Source organism: Canis lupus, chromosome 3 (assembly GCF_003254725.2).
Source record: "Canis lupus dingo isolate Sandy chromosome 3, ASM325472v2, whole genome shotgun sequence".
Taxonomy (NCBI): domain Eukaryota; kingdom Metazoa; phylum Chordata; class Mammalia; order Carnivora; family Canidae; genus Canis; species Canis lupus.
The window spans coordinates 30,371,464-30,382,158 of NC_064245.1; positions in this window are offsets into that span (position 1 = coordinate 30,371,464).

Sequence of the window (10,695 nt, forward strand, 5' to 3'; positions counted from 1 at the left end):
GAGAGGGCCTATAAATCCTGATTCTGGTACAAGCTTGAAGAGGATGTGACTACACCTGATTTCCCCACCCTGCTCCTCCCATCTAGCTGGACTTTCTGGACGCTTTGTCTGATAGTACCACACACTCCAATTCCCCAGGCTTGATGATGGCAGTTCTTGGCTATGTGCCTGGAGACAAGTAGAATGCTGCCTATGTTGTAGCCTATACTGCTGTAACTTGCCTCCGTCCCAAAGCAGATGATTTTTAACTGTGTTGTATCCCTAGTTTCTCAATTTGAAAACATGTCAAGAACAGCAGCATTCAGGATAATCTCTGCAACCTTTCAAGGTAGCCAGCACTGCAAGGCTACAGACTCTGAGTAAGGACTCTGCTGTTTCCACCACACCTCTCCTACCCCTCCAACTTACCGTGCACTGAGGGAGACGGCTTCCACACTTAAGGTGTGCAAAAGTGCATACTCATGCCATTCACTTTGAAAGAAACATCCAGAATTTAAAATGTTACCTCTGGATCACACCATTCTTTATCTCCAGGGGTGCTTTCTTAGTGCCAACTCCCTTTATCAGCGTACAAATGTAATTCAAAAAAAGTCTTCATAGAATTTATTTAAAAAATTTTTTTAAAGATTTTATTTATTTATTCATGACAGACACAGAGAGAGAGAGAGAGAGAGAGAGAGAGGCAGAGGGAGAAGCAGGCTCCATGCAGGGAGCCCGACGTGGGACTCGATCCCGGGTCCCCAGGATCACACCCCGGGCTGAAGGCGGCGCTAAACTGCTGGGCCACCCAGGCCGACCTTCATAGAATTTAATATCTTAATTTGATGCAAGTGAATAAATTTGCACATGAATACCATTTCTGCATATTCTACTTGATAATGTCAAAGGTATTTTTCTGTTGCACTATTCAGTATTCTTTGAAGAAAATCCCATGCAACAGATGTGTTTCATAATTCAGTACCAGAAAACAGTTTGTTTTACTTGGAAGAACTAGGATGATTCCTGTAAACAATTGACTTTTTAACCCATTATTTTTCCTTTTTATATTGGCTGCTAAGAATCTCAGAGTTAAATATAACATTCATAATAATTACCTTGTTCTAGTTTCCTGATTCAATTATCTCATGTGTTTCTTAGTCAATATGCTACTAAGCTCAGTTTCACCTTTATTTTTAACTATTTGATTGAATATGTATTTTACGTTAGTGTTAAATGCTAGGTTCTTTTTACAAGAAGGTAGATGTATACAGCTTATTACAAGTAAATAAACTTCTAAGTATACACATACTTATTTTATTATGCTGTTTTTTTGTATAAAAGATGCCATCACTATTAATAACTTTTATGGGCATATGTAGCGTGAATTTTGGCAGCAATAAGTTAGGTAATGATACCCTTTCTCTCTTTCTCAGTTTCTTTTAAGTTCTAAAAGTCTATAGAAGAATAGGCATATACCCACATGACCTGGCAGGGAGACTGGCTATACTTCTAATCACTGACATGAGCCGCTTGCTTATCTGTACAAGGAGGGCATTGGACCAGCTAAGATCCCTACCAGTTATAATGTTTCTATTCCATGCACTGGAACTTACTCAAGGAAAGGTCATAGATTGCAGGTAAATGAGAGGACCTCTGGTTTTCCTGCTTGGTCATCTAACATGCTCCAGGAGGGTCCACCTCCCCACAGAAGAGATGTGAGTCCCTCTAGGACTCCAGAAGTGAGCCATGTCACAGGCAACAACCAGTCACCATCGTTGAAGGCTAATCAGGAAATGAAGGACAAGGCAGGAGCCCGTACTGACCACACCTGGGCAGTAGATTTAGGGCCCCATCAGTCTCATTTCTTTCTCCAGGGTGTGGCTATTTATTCTGCTGGCCTGAATTCCTAGCCCTGTGTAAAGCAAGTTATGATGATGATGATAATAATAATTAATAATAATAATATAATAATAATAAATAGCCATTATCACTTTAGAAATACTGAAATATGAACCCTTGAAAAATGAAGCTTCATACACAATCTTGAGCTCTGCTACTTTTTCTTCTGCAAAAGAAGAAACCTAATTGAAGTTTCTCATGTGCTTATCTGAGCGTTTACAAAGCAAAGCTGCATATTGACTCAATTATGGGATTCCTCTGAGCTGTTACAGACTTCTTCATTAACACAAAGGGGAGATGACAGATGTAGTCTGAGCTGCCTTGCAGAAAGCTTTAATCTTCTCACAGATATTTCACAAGCTATCCAAGAATTATGTGAAATATAAAAGGATTTCACTCCATCCAACTTTTGGCCACTGGTTCAGAGTATATTGGAAATAGTCTTCCTTCATATACTAAAAGGTTCCCATAGCCCTCAAGCCCCCTATATCCAGGGTGATGAAGAGCCTTTTATTTATTTATTATTCCTCCATTCATTCAAACACCTGGTTTGCACAATTAGTAGTATATCAGGTCTTATACACAGCGCACGAAGAAGAATAAATAATAAGATATGGTCCCTGCCCCTAGAGAAATCACCTTATTTTCTTCTATGCAGTAGTTAATAATAAAATAGCTGAATTTATTAAATATTCATAACTAATTATGTAACTTAATAATATGTACTTATAGTCCATCTCATCCCAAAGGAAAGACTTTAAAAGGCTCTCTTCAAAACCGGCAACAGATCTATTTAGAGACTTCTCATTTCACTAGATTTGCTTTGGGTCTAATGAACTGATAAATAAGCTAATTTCTTTCTTACTCAGGCTGGACTATGAGGACAGAGTACACATACTCACTACCTCAGGGAACCCAGGGCAGCAAGTCAGCTTCTAGGAGGGTGAGAAACAAAGAGTTGGGAAAAGGCCTGGGTAAGATGCTAAACTACCAAAGAACTTCTATGCCTGGCTGTAAAGAATCTAACAGCAGCTGAACTGAGCAGCAGATATAATTAATAATATAATTTCTTTTTTTAAATAATATAATTTCTAATGTCAATGCATTAACTCAAGCCGATTGACATTGAATGTCACTCTGACCGCTAACAAACAGGCCTGCTGCTACAGAGTGACCTAAGTAACACAGAGACATTGAGTATATTCACATCATTCACATCTCAGGACGGCTTTGATGGATTGGACAACTTTGGAATGTAACTGCTATTCGATCAGCAGATGCTTGCAGAGGATTCAGCACTGTGAAAGAGAAGTGCAGTTTCATACTTCCCGAAACTGTGATTCACCCAATGACACTGCCCAGCTGCAGAATCAAGTCACAGGGCCCAGTAGTAGCCCTGGTGGCACAGAGCAGATCAAGGTGACAGGGGCAGTGGGGGACGATGAGGGCTTGTCTGTTGCCCCAGAGCCTGCCAGCACTACTGGGGTGGCAGCCCAGGCAGGGGTTTTGGTGACAAGGGAAGTGGGGTGCCATTGTTGGCAGTATCCGAGATACAGTTTCTCTGAGTCCGCATTGTGTGGAAAGCGCAGGCATCAAGTGTGAACCTAGCAGTGATGAGTGGGCAATGTGCACCATGCCTGCAAGACAGCCCCAGACGCAGGCACCGAAAGATGAGCAATCCAACAGCAAAGGTATCAGAAGAGTTTGATGTAATCCTTTCACCAAAGGTAGCTCAGGGGTATCACTTAGCCTGTGACAGGTCACATGGAAGACCACACTGGAAATATTCACAATTCAACAAATCATTTCAAAAATATTAGAATAGTTCAAAGAATAATTTGCAAAATTGCATAATGAGCAGTTATATATTGTTTAGATGAATTAGAGAATACAAGAGAATTTTTTAAATGTTTGATTTATTAATTAATTTATATTATCTTGTTCAGTATTGTTGAGGATTTTGAATAACACCCATGGAAAGGCCAGCCAAAGGTCCAGCGGCTCTCGCCACTCCAGAAGGAGGCGCAGATCTAAGCTAGACCGCCCCAAGAGAGCCAATGCACTAACCGCATGCAAGGTGCCTCCTAGAATTGTGTAAAGTGATGGCTCTGAGCCATACATGTATCAAGAATGCATATTACGTCATATTTGGGCACATCAGCGGTACTTATTCCAATGGGTCCCTTTCATTGCTAAGGTAACAATGCCCAGATGGCAGCTACCTCTTTGAATCCTTGATCCTTTACTTCTAGAATGCTCTGCAACCAGCGAGTCTGTGAAGTGCTCCAAGGCCCCTTTCTTCTCTGAAAGCTCTTGGAGGGATGGGCAAACAATCTTACTCCTTAGATAAGGAAGATGCAAATTTTTCCAAAAAGAACTTTACAGGAATAAAGGAAACCAAGCCTCTGACCAAAGCAGTCTGTCTTGCTGGAAAATTATTAAACCAAACCAAAATATATACATATTCTTTCCTATACAGGGTCCCTTGACAGTCATATGTATTAAGAAATAAAGTCTGGGCAGCCCAGGTGGCCCAGTGGTTTAGCGCTGCCTTTGGCCCAGGGCCTGATCCTGGGGTCCCGGGATCGAGTCCCACGTCGGGCTCCCTGCATGGAGCCTGCTTCTCCCTCTGCCTGTGTCTCTGCCTCTCTCTCTCTCTGTGTCTTTCATGAATAAATAAAATCTTAAAAAAAAAAAAAGAAAAGAAATAAAGTCCTTTTTCAGTTGGTTGGAATTCACTTGAAATTTTTTAAAAGATTTATTTATTTATTCATGAGAGACACAGAGACAGAGGCAGAGACACAGCAGAGGGAGAAGCAGGCTCCCTGCCGGGAGCCTGACGTGGGACTCGATCCCAGGACCCCAGTGTCACGCCCTGAGCCTGAGCCAAATGCAGCCACTCAACTGCTGAGCCACCCAGATGTCCTAGAATTCACTTAAATTTTAAAAAGAAACGGATAATCATTAGAATTCTTACCTTTCAGGTACTTTCCCCGACCCATCAACCCAATGATATAATCACCATAGAACTGGGTCTGAGGTCTCCTGAATCAAAATAGGTCTCTAGAACTGAAGGGTTCTGGTCAGATTCTGAACAGAAGTGATAGATGCAGAGACTGAACCCATTCAAGAATTTGCTCTGATTAAGACTCTGGTTGATGGTCTTGTTCATTAAAAGATGTCGGGTTGAATTCTAAACTGACTTCCAGATTTTTATCTCAAAATAAACATCACATAGTAAGTGGCATTGTAATGGATTGTTACAGGTTAAGCAGAATATTTTTAAAGCAAAGTCTTCTGAGACCTGTGGAAAGGCCAAATATTTGTCTACCTATCCCTGAAATTACATATGCTTATTGAGTAGGGTGGAAAAAAATGGCCCGAGGCTTTGTAATTGGCATCACAATTACAGGGAAATAGTGTGGGATTTATTTCCCTCTACTAAATACTTTTAGCACTGTACTTAGAGTCAGGGGTCCCTCAGATTCTGGTTGGGAAATCACTATGATGTGAGTTAAAATGCAAATTCCTGTGCCCCACCCCACACACCGAATGACCCTCTGGGAGTGTAATTGGAACATCTGCTTTTTAACAAGAATAATGAGATTTGAGAATACTTGTTCTATAAGACAGGGACTGATAACATTCATTCATTCACGTTATTCACTCATTTGTTCACTCCACAGGCATTTACTGAATGCATTTACCTGAGTGCTAAGAATATAGAAATAAATAAAATACAGTTTATGTTCTCCAGTAGTTTAAGGTCTGGATTTAATTTGCTCTAGTGTTTCTCAACTGGAGGCAATATTGCCCCCCAGGGAATGTTGGCTATTTCTGGAAACATTTTTGGTTGTCCTGTTTGGGGATGGGGGTGTGGCATCTACTGGGTAGAGACCAGGAAGCTACCATACATCCTACAGTGAATGGAACAGTGCTCTCCCCAGCCAAAACAAAAATAATCTATAACCTAAAAAGTCAGTAGTGCTTATGGTGAGAATCTCTGATTTGTGCTATGCTGTTTCATTTAGCCAGCCAATCATTAGAATCATCTAGAAGCTTTACAAAAACCCATATCCTACAAATTACTGTGCAGAAAAATGTGCATCTATATTCAAAAGTGGAGCTGAAACATAAATGTGTGTGCCTTGATAATTAGATGCTAGAAGTAAACAACTCCTGATTCCATGTGAACAACAGAAGGCCCCAGCAACATGATATGGTTACTCTACGACATGATTTCACAAATAAAGATGTATTGCCAAGCTGTTTTTGGGTTATCTCTACATTGCTCAAATAACCAATAGTTCAGATGATATTTAATAGACAATTCACCTTCTTTAAAAAAATGTTGTGGACTTCCACTTACAGCCAAGATGGCGTGACAGGAATTGGATTTACCTTCCCTTCTGAAAGAACAACAAAAACACAGAAAAAATGAAGAAAAAAAAATGTTTCAAGACAGGGAACATCAGGCAATAAAGGGCAGTGATCCTGGGAGATAAAGACAAATGTGGTGAGCACCCTGCCTCCAGCTTGCTACCTGGAGAGTTTCTAAGCTGTGATGCAGGGAAGGGAACTGCATGTGACACTGGCAGACTTCTGGCATTGAGGTCTCAGAGCTCAGGGAGGCCGAGGTGGCTACCCTGGGCAGGAAAGAGTACCAGACAGGAGCAGGCCTCACAGAGAAACTGCAGAGCTCTGCAAAGGAATTTCCTCAAGTATTGAGCTGTGCACTGATCACCGCGTGCATGTGAGAAACCACCAGAGGCCAGGGAAAGAACCCTCTGCGAGGATTACAGGTAAGAGCCCCTGAGGCTCACACTGACATGGAACAATGCCTGTTCCCAGTAGTCAGCTGGAAAGCCTCATGGGAGGGAGGGTCGGATATACAGAGGATCTTTCCTCAGTATTGAAGAATAATTCACCCTGGATGAGCACTGGACTACTCCCACCTAACAAGTCTTAAAAGCAGCCTCCAACAAGCATTAAACGGTTTCTAAGCACTTAGCTGCATCCCCAAGCAAAGTTTGAGAATACTCACTGACACAGATATGATAATGAGTAGACAAGGAAATGAAAAGAGTTCCTATAATTGTGTCACATATGCTCAAAAAGTAGAGCTACAGATGATATAAATGAAATTATGCAGTAATATATCAAAAAGAATGGTTATTATGACCAAGTATAGTTTTTCTTAGAAATGCAAGGTGGGTTTATCATTTAAAAATCAATCAATGTTGGGGCACCTGGGTGGCTTAGTTGGTTAAACATCCAACTCTTGATTTCAGTTCAGGTCATGATCTCAGGTGGTGAGATGGAGCTCCACATTAGGTATGGAGCCTGCTTAAGATTCTCTCTCTCCCTCTGCCCCTCCTCACCCCCATACCCCCCTCCCATTCACATGCACACAGGCATGCTCCCTCTTTCTGAAAAAAAAAAAAAAAAAAACAAAAGGAAAAGAAAAATCAATTACCAAAATTCACCATGTTAACAAACTAAAATGAAAACCATTTGATTATGTCGATTCACACAAACAAAATCATTAAAAAAATTCAATATGTATTCAGGAAAATAACTTTTAGCAAGCTAAGATTAGAAAGGAACTTGTTCAACTCCATGTGAAAGACCTCTATGAAAAACCTACAGCTAACACCATAGTCAATGAATATTTCCCCCAAGATCAGAAACAAGTCAATTCTCACCACTTCTATTTGACAGTGTACTGAATAAAGGCTCTAGCCAGTGAATGAAAAATAAATAAAATAAAGAAATAAAAAGCACTCAAATTAGAAAAGAAGTAAACCGCCTTTATCATTGAGGACATGATCATAAAGAGTATCTATGTATTTATTTTGTATAATCCAAAGTGTGAGAACTAACACTACTTGACTATAAGACTTATTATAAAGCCACAGTATTCAAGACAGTGAATAGAGTCCAGAAATAGAGTTGCCCAAATATGAAAAACATTTTCGAAAAAGACATAAAAGCAAATCAGTGGAGAAAAAATTGCCTAGAAAATCTGAACAATTGAATATCTGTAAGCAAAAAAATGAACATGAACCCATATCTTACACCATGTATAACAAATACCACAAAATGGGTCATAGACCTAAATGTAAAACCTAAAGTCGTAAATATTCTTAAACACAAGAAATCTTTTGTGACCTTGGGTCAAAGATTTCTTAGATATGACACCAAAAATATGATTCATAAAAGAAGAAATTGATAAAGTGAATTTCATTAAAATTCAGTACTTAGGCTTCTAAATGTACTGTCAAGAGAATGAAAAAGCAAATGAGAAAACTGGCAAAAAAATATTTTACAATCATATATTTCATAAAGGATGTGTATCTAGAATACACAAAGAATTTTCAAAACTCAATAAGAAAGCAAAGAACTCAGTTTCTTCTAAGAGCAGAAGATTTAAGAAAACTTTAATAAAGACATTTATTTCCCAAGGGAGGCAGGGGCTCCTTTTCCTCCACACCCTCGCCAACACTTGTTATTTCTTGTCCTTTTGATTGTAGCCCTTCTGACCGGTGTAAGGTGGTGTCTCACTGTGGTTTCGATTTGCATTTCCCTGATGATGAGTGATGTTGAGCATCTTTCCATGTGTCTGTTTGTGGTTGGTAGTTTTTTAAAAAGTTAAACACTTAGCATATGATCTAGTCATTCCCCTCTTTCATATTTATCTGGGGAAATGAAAGTACGTGCCATGCAAAGACTCGTACATGAATGCGTATCGCAGTTTTATGTGTAAAAGCCAAATGCTGGAAATAAAACACATGTCCATCAACGAATAACCAAACTTCAGCACATCCATGTAACGCAACAGCACCCAGCAATAAAAGGAATAAAAGGAATGGACTATGGGTAAACATGATAATGTATATAAACCTAAGTTATTTTGAGTGAAATAAGCCAGGTTAGAAAAAGGTGTAAATATCATATAATTCCATTTATACAAAATTTTAAAAATACGAACCAATCTACAAAGATAAAAAGGAGATCAGAGGTTGCCTGGGGAGGGGTAGTACAGATAGAGGCAGGAAGGAGTGATTACAAAGGGGCACCACAAAATTCTGGGGGACAACAGATTGGTTCTTCTTTATCTCGCGGTGATGGTCACAGATGTGACATGTTGCAATGTATCAAATGTAAGCTTTGTAAAGGTTCAGGTTACTGTAGTCACGTCTCACTGATATCTTTTTTTTTTTTTTTTAAGATTTTACTTATTTGAGAGACACACAGAGAGAGGCAGAGACACACAGAGAGACACACAGAGAGAGGCAGAGACACAGACAGAGGGAGCAGCAGGCTCCATGCAGGGAGCCTGACGTGGGACTCGATCCGGGGACCCCAGGATCACACCCTGGGCCGAAGGCGGCACTAAACCGCTGAGCCCCCCAGGGATCCCAAATCTTTTTTTAGAGGGGGGCTGAATGCCAGTGTCTGGGCCGCTGCCTCCAGAAGAAGTGCCTGCCCGCCTGTGCCCTGCAGCCACCAGGCTCTTGGGCCACCTCCCGTCTCAGCGGTCCTGCCACCCCACCACCTCCATCAGCCCCTCTGTAGGGCCTCCTGCTGTTTCTATGAACAGCTCCGGTCTCTCTTAGATATCATCATTATTTATCTTCTTTATGTTAAGCTTTCAGAATAAATACATTACTTAGACTCTTACCCCCACCCCTTTCCCTCTCTTACTCTTGAAACGCCTCTAACTCAATTTCCTACCTGCCGTAGTCCACTGATGAATCTCTCTAAGGTTACCCTCATCTTCCCCATCTCCAGAGTTAAATGGCCTTTCCCGGTCCCTGTCTCTTCCCTAGAGTTTCCATTCTTGATCTGCGTTTTGGCAAGCTTATCTGCTTCCCCAATTGGGCAGGACAAGTCACCATTCCCCAGTTGGGCAGGACAAGTCACCATTCTGGTGTTATCCCTTCTTGTATTCTTCCATGGCTGCAATCGATGGGTTCTTTCCTTAGGTTCTACACGAGTGACACCTTAAATAGAACTCAAATAGCTGAATCCTAACCCTTTCTCTCTCTCTCTCTCTCTCTCTCTTAAAAGATTTATTGATTTACTTGAGAAGTCAGTGAGCATGAGTGGGGGTGGGGCGGGGGGCAGGGGGACAGCGAGAAACAGGCTCTCCGCCGAGCAGGGAGCACAATATGAGGCTCACTCAAAGACCCCAAGATCCTGACCTGAGCCCGAGGCAGACAGTTAACTAACTGAGCCCCCCAGCCCCTCCCTGGATCCTCACTCTTAGCGGAAATTTGTCGGGGCGCTTAGCTAGGCCACCAGGTTAATAGGCCGAACACGTAGTTAGGTTTGGATCTCAGATAAGCACAGAATGTTTGGTATAAGTACATCCCAAATATTTCATGGGATATACTTGTACTAGGAAAATGTCACCTAACATTAAAGTCAAGTGGGGGTCCTGCATTCTTGTTTGCTAAATCTAACCGCCTTCATCCTACCTCGTCTCTTAATTACCATCATTAAAATGCCCTAAATTTTCCAGCTTTCACTTGTGTCTCTCATGGGAAAAAATGCTGTCTTTTCTGACTCTGCCCGTCAAGGCCACCCCTTCTCTGTGCTCAGCTCTTCCCTGGTCATCCCAATATTTTGCCTCATGTCTCCCTTCTCTGAGCTGGTCTCCTTCCAAATTTTCTTCATCCCAGGATCCTGAGGGGTATAATCCTCCAATCTGTTGTTCCGCTGACTCTCACTTTTGATGGGTCATTATTTTGTGTAGTTTGTAGTTTTGGCTTATGAGCTCACTTTCTGGGTTTTTGTTGTTGTTGTTGTTCT